The sequence below is a fragment of the Rhea americana genome, unplaced genomic scaffold (assembly GCF_003343005.1).
Source record: "Rhea americana isolate MKP2758 unplaced genomic scaffold, rheAme1 scaffold_444, whole genome shotgun sequence".
Lineage (NCBI taxonomy): Eukaryota > Metazoa > Chordata > Aves > Rheiformes > Rheidae > Rhea > Rhea americana.
In genome coordinates, this window is record NW_028186584.1 from 222,654 (window position 1) to 229,151 (window position 6,498).

General features: G+C 39.5%; 1 protein-coding gene across 2 annotated transcripts in view; it reads right to left on the reverse strand.

Annotated features, from left to right (window-relative positions):
* The window catches only part of PPP6R2 (protein phosphatase 6 regulatory subunit 2), a 102,883-nt gene extending 96,557 nt beyond the window's left edge, over positions 1–6,326 (reverse strand). The window contains exon 1 of one of the 2 annotated variants that reach the window (XM_085315942.1): positions 6,130–6,326. The gene's annotated coding sequence lies outside the window, so the exon portion shown is untranslated. Of the gene's footprint in view, positions 1–2,464; positions 2,663–6,129 lie in introns of those variants that run through there. The other variant, XM_085315943.1, reaches the window with a different exon arrangement.
* Positions 6,327–6,498: the final 172 nt, after the last annotated feature.

Below are 6,498 nucleotides of genomic sequence, written 5' to 3' on the forward strand. Positions count from 1 at the left end.
AAAAAAAAAAAAAAAAAAAAAAAAAAAAAAAAGCCCACACACCACTCAGATGCCTGTACCAATCAATCCCTACAACTAGGCATAATTAAATAATCTTTAGAGAAAGTACAAGGAGAAGATTTACTATTCACACTTACTGTACCAGTGATCACAGACTTCGTAAGTCCTTCTTCACACTATGCAATGAAGAAACATATGGAGAACTCTTGTCTTCTGCACCATGGGCCTTACTATTTAATTTTATGTTTCAAACTAGGCAAATGATCACAGTATTGTACAGCTACTCTCTGGCTAACATCTCTATGTTTCAATCAGATCTGGAAAACCAACTGTGTTGGCAAGTATATGATGAAGACTTGTATTTAGCTTATCCCATTGGTCTTGCATTGATAAGCTTAACTTGATGATTCTGAATCATTTAGAGATACTGCTTTCAACCTCAAACTTATCAGTCAGCTATGAAAGAGGAAGAAAGATCCACCAAGCACAGCTAAGAGCACAGCACACTGCAAAGCGTATCCAGTGTCTCATTTACCTTACAAACTGCAAAGGTGAGAACACAATCATAGAACCAGTAAGGTTGGAAGGGACCTCTGGAGATCACCGAGCCCAGCCTCCCCGCTCAGCAGGGTCACCTAGAGCATGGTAGACAGGGTTGCACCCAGGCGGGCCTTGAAGATCTCCACAGAAGGAGACTCCACAGCCTCTCTGGGCAACCTGGTCCAGTGCTCCGTCACTCTCACAGGGAAGAAATTCCCCCTCACATTCAGACTGAACTTCCTGTGGTTCAGTTTCTGCCCATTGCCTCTTGTCCTGTCATGAGGAGGTCTCTCTGAGAATCTTTGCCCAGCAACTCTTCTGGAATAGGATGCACTTTACCTAACTTGTAGACATTTATACTATAGACGTCTAATTTGAATTAGTCACCCAAACCCACTTCGCAGTCAAAGAGAAATGAGCAATCTCTAAAGTAACACTTGCCTCTATGAATTGTTACCTCGGATATAGGTATTTACTTCACTGAAGTTTAAATCTCTGTGATAGGTTTCCAGCCCCTTGTAAGTGAAGGTAGAGTCTGAAATACAGTATTACGAAAAGTGACTGGAGTCATAGAAGGAAATCTAAAAAGTTGCTTAAAGAGAAAATGTAGGATCGACCATGGACAATGCAATGTTAACAAAGMTAAAAAGGTCTGAGAAAAATGCACAAATAGTGAAAAACAGGGGAGCACTCAGGAAAGCAATCTTCTATGCTTTAAAAAAAATGAAGTAGAATCAAGTTGAAATCTAGCATTTATTATTTTCTAAATTGTTAAACAGAGTTGATTGAGCACCTATTGATCATTAACTGGATACTCCATGGCTCAGGGTTTCAGGTGCTCAGGTCTTTGGGTGGATAACCTGGATATTACATCCATTATGTTTAGTTTGATTTAATCTAACACGAAATCACATCTTCTGTTACACTGCTGCAGTCTCACTATTCCCAGTCCCTTTGCATTTATACTGCCTGGCAAACACCCTGGCACTGCATGGCATTAGAGCTCATCTGTTCCTACCATGCCTAYTCAGTAAACTAAACATGCAGAAAATTAATGACAGGCCAGGGGCAGGCAGGAGCAGTCCTCTGCCAGTKTGCTTCCCTGCAACAACTTCGTGAAGCATGTGACTAGCACTAATGCAAAAGGACAAACTGAGAATATGCAGCACCACAGACTAGGTTAGTTTAAATTAGAACCACACCCTACTTAAATCAGACAGCCAGAGACAGGCTTTTTCTTCCTTTATTTCCTAGGTCATATATTTCTGTAACCTCCCTTATGTCAGCACTATTTATGCAACTACACATCAAGCTGGTTGAGGGAGCTGATCCAGCTGAAAACTACTCACTTTAAGTAGTGTTAGTATTCAGTCAGATCTGCTCCCCAAGGTGGCACACCACATGGTTACACAAATATTAGTGCCAACACATGGCAACCTGGATTTAGGCCAGCTTATGTTGCTGTGAAACCGCACTCTTAGCTCTCTGACTTGGGAAGACTGTATATAGCTTTCAAGTCTGTAATCAATAGCCTCAAYTATCCTTCTGAAAGCGCGAATCTGTCTTAACACAAGAAAGTGTTGTTAAATTGTGTGCTAGACCATGTTTTGAAGGAACAACAAATGAAAAACTTGCAGTCAAAGAAACAAYCCCTTCTCATCTCATCCCACCCCACATCCACATGAAAAATTCTGCATGCAAAAGAATCTCCTGAAAAAAATCCATAGGTTCTGCAAGACTATAAGGAATTAAGACAAAAAGAAACATAAATATACAGAATAGAATCTAAATCATTTATCATAATTTATCAGAAAGTGTCAGGATATATGTATCATGCACTTTCCTTGTTAACATAACTAAAACCGTCAGAGAGAGAAACATGAAAGACAAAATTGGAAATGAAATTTTGTATTCTTTTTCCTACTTCCTTCTGAGAGGCTGCAACAGAGAAAAACATTCCCAGGACTGTAATCTTCCCATTCTTGTAAGTCTTCCTTTTAATAAGTAATGCCAATGCCTTTTTTGCTGCTTTTGCTCCTTGCTCTGCCAAACAGAAATCAGAGTTAAACTGACTTAAATATTTATCAGTCTGACTGCAGGCCACAGTGTTCTCAATAGCAGCAAACTGCAGAACTGAAAAATAAATAAATAAAATTAAGAGACCAGTAGAGGACATTCTAGTAAGAGCAGCAAAGAGTCTTTTGCAAACTGAATGCAAACTTTTAATCAAAGAAATCAATATGGCTGGAAAGTTTTCTTTGCAAATACTGTAGATTGTCTAGCATTCCATCTACCAAAACATGAGCTGGTGAAAGTTTCTTATTTTGTATAGGTAAGGAAATAGTTCAAAGCTCTGCCTGTCTGGCTTAAATAACTTCTTGAACTTTGCCATTTTACCATAAYGTTATTTTCTCATGCCTTCCGGTTTCCTCCTCTGTAAAGATAAGACTGTGTCCTTAAACACACGACACTGACACAATGGTAAGAAATGCAATGCTTGCAATGCAGTAATATCCAGAGGTCCCAGTTCAGAGACAGGGTTCCACTGCACCAGGCACCATGTAAACATAGCAGACCTGCAAACTCTTCGGGGCAGCAATCAATTCACACAGAATGAGAAAACAGGTAGACAGAGAAACCAAGAAGAAAAAGTAGTAGTCAGCAGTCACACCTCACAGCTGCAAAGCTTCCATACTCAGGCTAAAGATTTTAACTTCCTTCTTTTGACATTACGTTCTTTTAAGATAGCTCATCTTGATTTTGCTGACAACCCCCTTTCAAAAGCTCACTGCCACATGGTGTTTAGCTTGAAGTGATCCTTGCCAAAGATGACAGTTTCAGTTATGCTGTAGGTATTGCTACATATTCATTCTATTACTACTTGCACTGTCTTAGGTTTATCTAGGACTAGATGGTATTAATAAGAGAGAATGTCACTCTTTGAATTCAATTAGTGATAGAACTTCCAACTTGCAGACCTATCTAAACACAACGTATGTTATGTGTACAACATTCAAATTATTATTAACATTYTTAACCCTAGCTATGAAAGTTTTGTTTCCTAAGTTAACTAACATTTATTTGCTTTAATTTCTCCCCACATACCAGAATTAACACTTGGGCAAAAATAGCCCAAACATCCAATGATAATGTCAGTGTTGGTTATTGCACAGAAAACTGTTTCAGTTCCTTGTTTTGATCTGCTGAGAAGTCCATGACAGAAGGAATATATGCAGAGGAAAAAGGGGGAAAAAAAGTATGATTAAAGAAACAAAAGGCCACACAGCAGCGGACAGAAAAGACAACATACTTTTGCTTCTAAAAATAGTGACTCAAAGACAACATTTAAGTTCCTTCTTTTGCTACTGTTGGTCACAAAGAGACCACATTCTTTCCCTGATCCCTGTACAAACCCACTGACATCTGTAGATTTTCTGCAAAAAGGAGGTAATGCACAGTTATAAACTGATTCTTCAACCCACAAAATATAATTAAGAACAGAACTGTGTTACTCTAGAAACACGGTAAAAGACTGTTACTCTAAATTGTGGCTCCATATCAGCTCTCCATCTAAGCAGTCAAATATCATTCATTAATACTAATTGAGGAGAGCAGAGTTAACAAACCATTCTCAATTTTCTCAATTTAAGGTCTAGTAAAACAACAAGAATTCCTACAAACATTCCTCCTCATAAAGTTCTCAAAAGAATCCATCAAATACTTAGCTCTTGATTTACTCTCAACTCATTGACCTCATCTGTTTTTCCTGCATCATTTATAGCCAAGTTTCCCAGTTATTCTTGTCATTCTACTATTGTTTCAGAAGTGTTTACTATAACAAGATACTCTTCTATTTCTTGGCATTCCAGTTCACCCATTTTTTATGACTGCGCTCATTACACTGTTCTAGCTATTGCCCTTCAGGCGCTAACACTTTAGACTCCAGGCCGCTGCATTAAGAAAGCATACTACTTCGTTATGTATGTGAAGTTATTTTCCCTAGCATGCAATCAACAGTTTCTACACTTACACTTCTACAAACCTTATAAACAGGGAGAGAAAAGAAGAAAGCTCATCTTCCTGATGTTCCCCCTCCATGAGCTCTGTTCAGACGCATCACCTTTCTTCACTGAAATTCAGTACCACTGATCCCCTATTGCATCTCAGGGAAGAAAAATAGTTTTGGTTTCTCTTTTGACACCTTAGCCGATATCCAATAAAACTCAGGGGAAAAACATGGAAATAAATGTTCCTTCCACAGAGCATGGAAAAACATGATCAGCTATGCCTCAGATGTCYCCCTAATGAGGAAGGGGAGAAGCAGAGCTAAGAGATTCCTCCTTATTTTAGCTCAGGATCGTATTATCTGGGGAGAGCAAAAATTTAATTCATTCCAGCTGACAGCCCATCCAACCAATGAACCATGAGCCATGGGTGGCAGGGGAAAAAAAGCACACAGAATTGTCTATCCATAGCAGCTCTCCTGGTAACCCTTTTCAAAGGATGACTTGCAAGGAGTTTGAGCTTTCCTCACAAGACAGCACTACGCGTAACAGATTATGTCACTAGCGGTAGCAGCCTGCAGTTTTCYAAAAGTAATTTAAGCCCACAGACCAAAGCAGCTTGAACACTATTAGAACAAAAAAACGCAATTTTTTTAACATAGTTCTCTCTTTATTACTCACTTTTATTCAATATTCTCCTATTTCTGAACCATGAACTTCCAAATTCAGCCTGTCCCATCTATAGCACGACTATAAATTCATGAAACACTGGGTAAAGAACAAATATGCTTCAGTGCTCCCTTCCATYCCCAAAACAAGTGCTCAACATTAGTCACTTGTTATTTTCAAGTCTGCATAAATCTCCCAAAACCTCAACACTGTTTTCTGTACTATGCCTCTAATACCATTCTGCTAAAGACAGTGCCCTTCCTGAAAGGCTTCTGCAGTACCTCAGACTTCCAAAAGTTCCTGGACAGGACGTTGCCCTAGGTCCCAGAATTTGCAACATAACACAAAGGAAGTATAAAAAGGTCACCAAAAGCATACGCAGATCAAATGTGTGAAAACAAAGTAAGTTTTCGATTTCAAGTAATTTTGTTCTTATCCAATCTTCATTTGCCTTCTCCTAAGCAAGTCTTTATTGCTACCACTTAAGTTGATGCAGATCATAACCTGTTCCTATTGCATATTCCAAAATTTAGCTTTGCTTACCATGGTACCACCATTAGTTGCTATGGAAATTGCTATACTACTAGCCACCGGATTTTTTTTTTAACCATTAGAAGCAAGCAGTTTGCCAAAATACTTTTAAGTGACAGAGTAATTGCTGAAGTCATAAATGTTTACTCCCTCATCATTTCTAAAGCAACGCTCTATTAAAAAAATAAAAAAAGTTTGCTAGGAAGCAATTATATGCTTGGTTTCAAACACATATAGCTCACAAGACTGAGTTCAAAATTTGTTCTATGCTTTTGATGGGGAAAAACTATGCTACGGAAAAAAGCTTCAGCCTTAAAAATACTAATTTTTAAGCAGGAGATCAAGATTTTATATATATATATATATATATATATATAAAACAAACCTCAAGTCCTTCCAGCTTCCCTCAATTTCTCTTTTTCACTTCCTAGTTTTTTTTTGTTTTGTTTTGTTTTTTAAGTTAGTACAAAACAAGGCCTTCAAATTAGGAAAGAAACCTTCATTAGATTGGTCAAGAAAAGCTCTTCCTGCAAGATCATGTGCTGTAGTAATTCGATCCGCAGCTACAGCTCCTGCGGCGGCTCCTGCCGTCAGGTTCCTGCGCGGGGCAGAGCCCCGGGGACCGAGGCGCGCGCTCCATGGCCACCGGGCCTCCCGCAGGGCCCGGGCCCGGCTCTCCGGCGCTGCCGACGCGGGCGCTCGGGGCCGCCTCAGCCGCCGACCGGCTGCTGCGAGCGGGCGGCAGAGGAGCGCC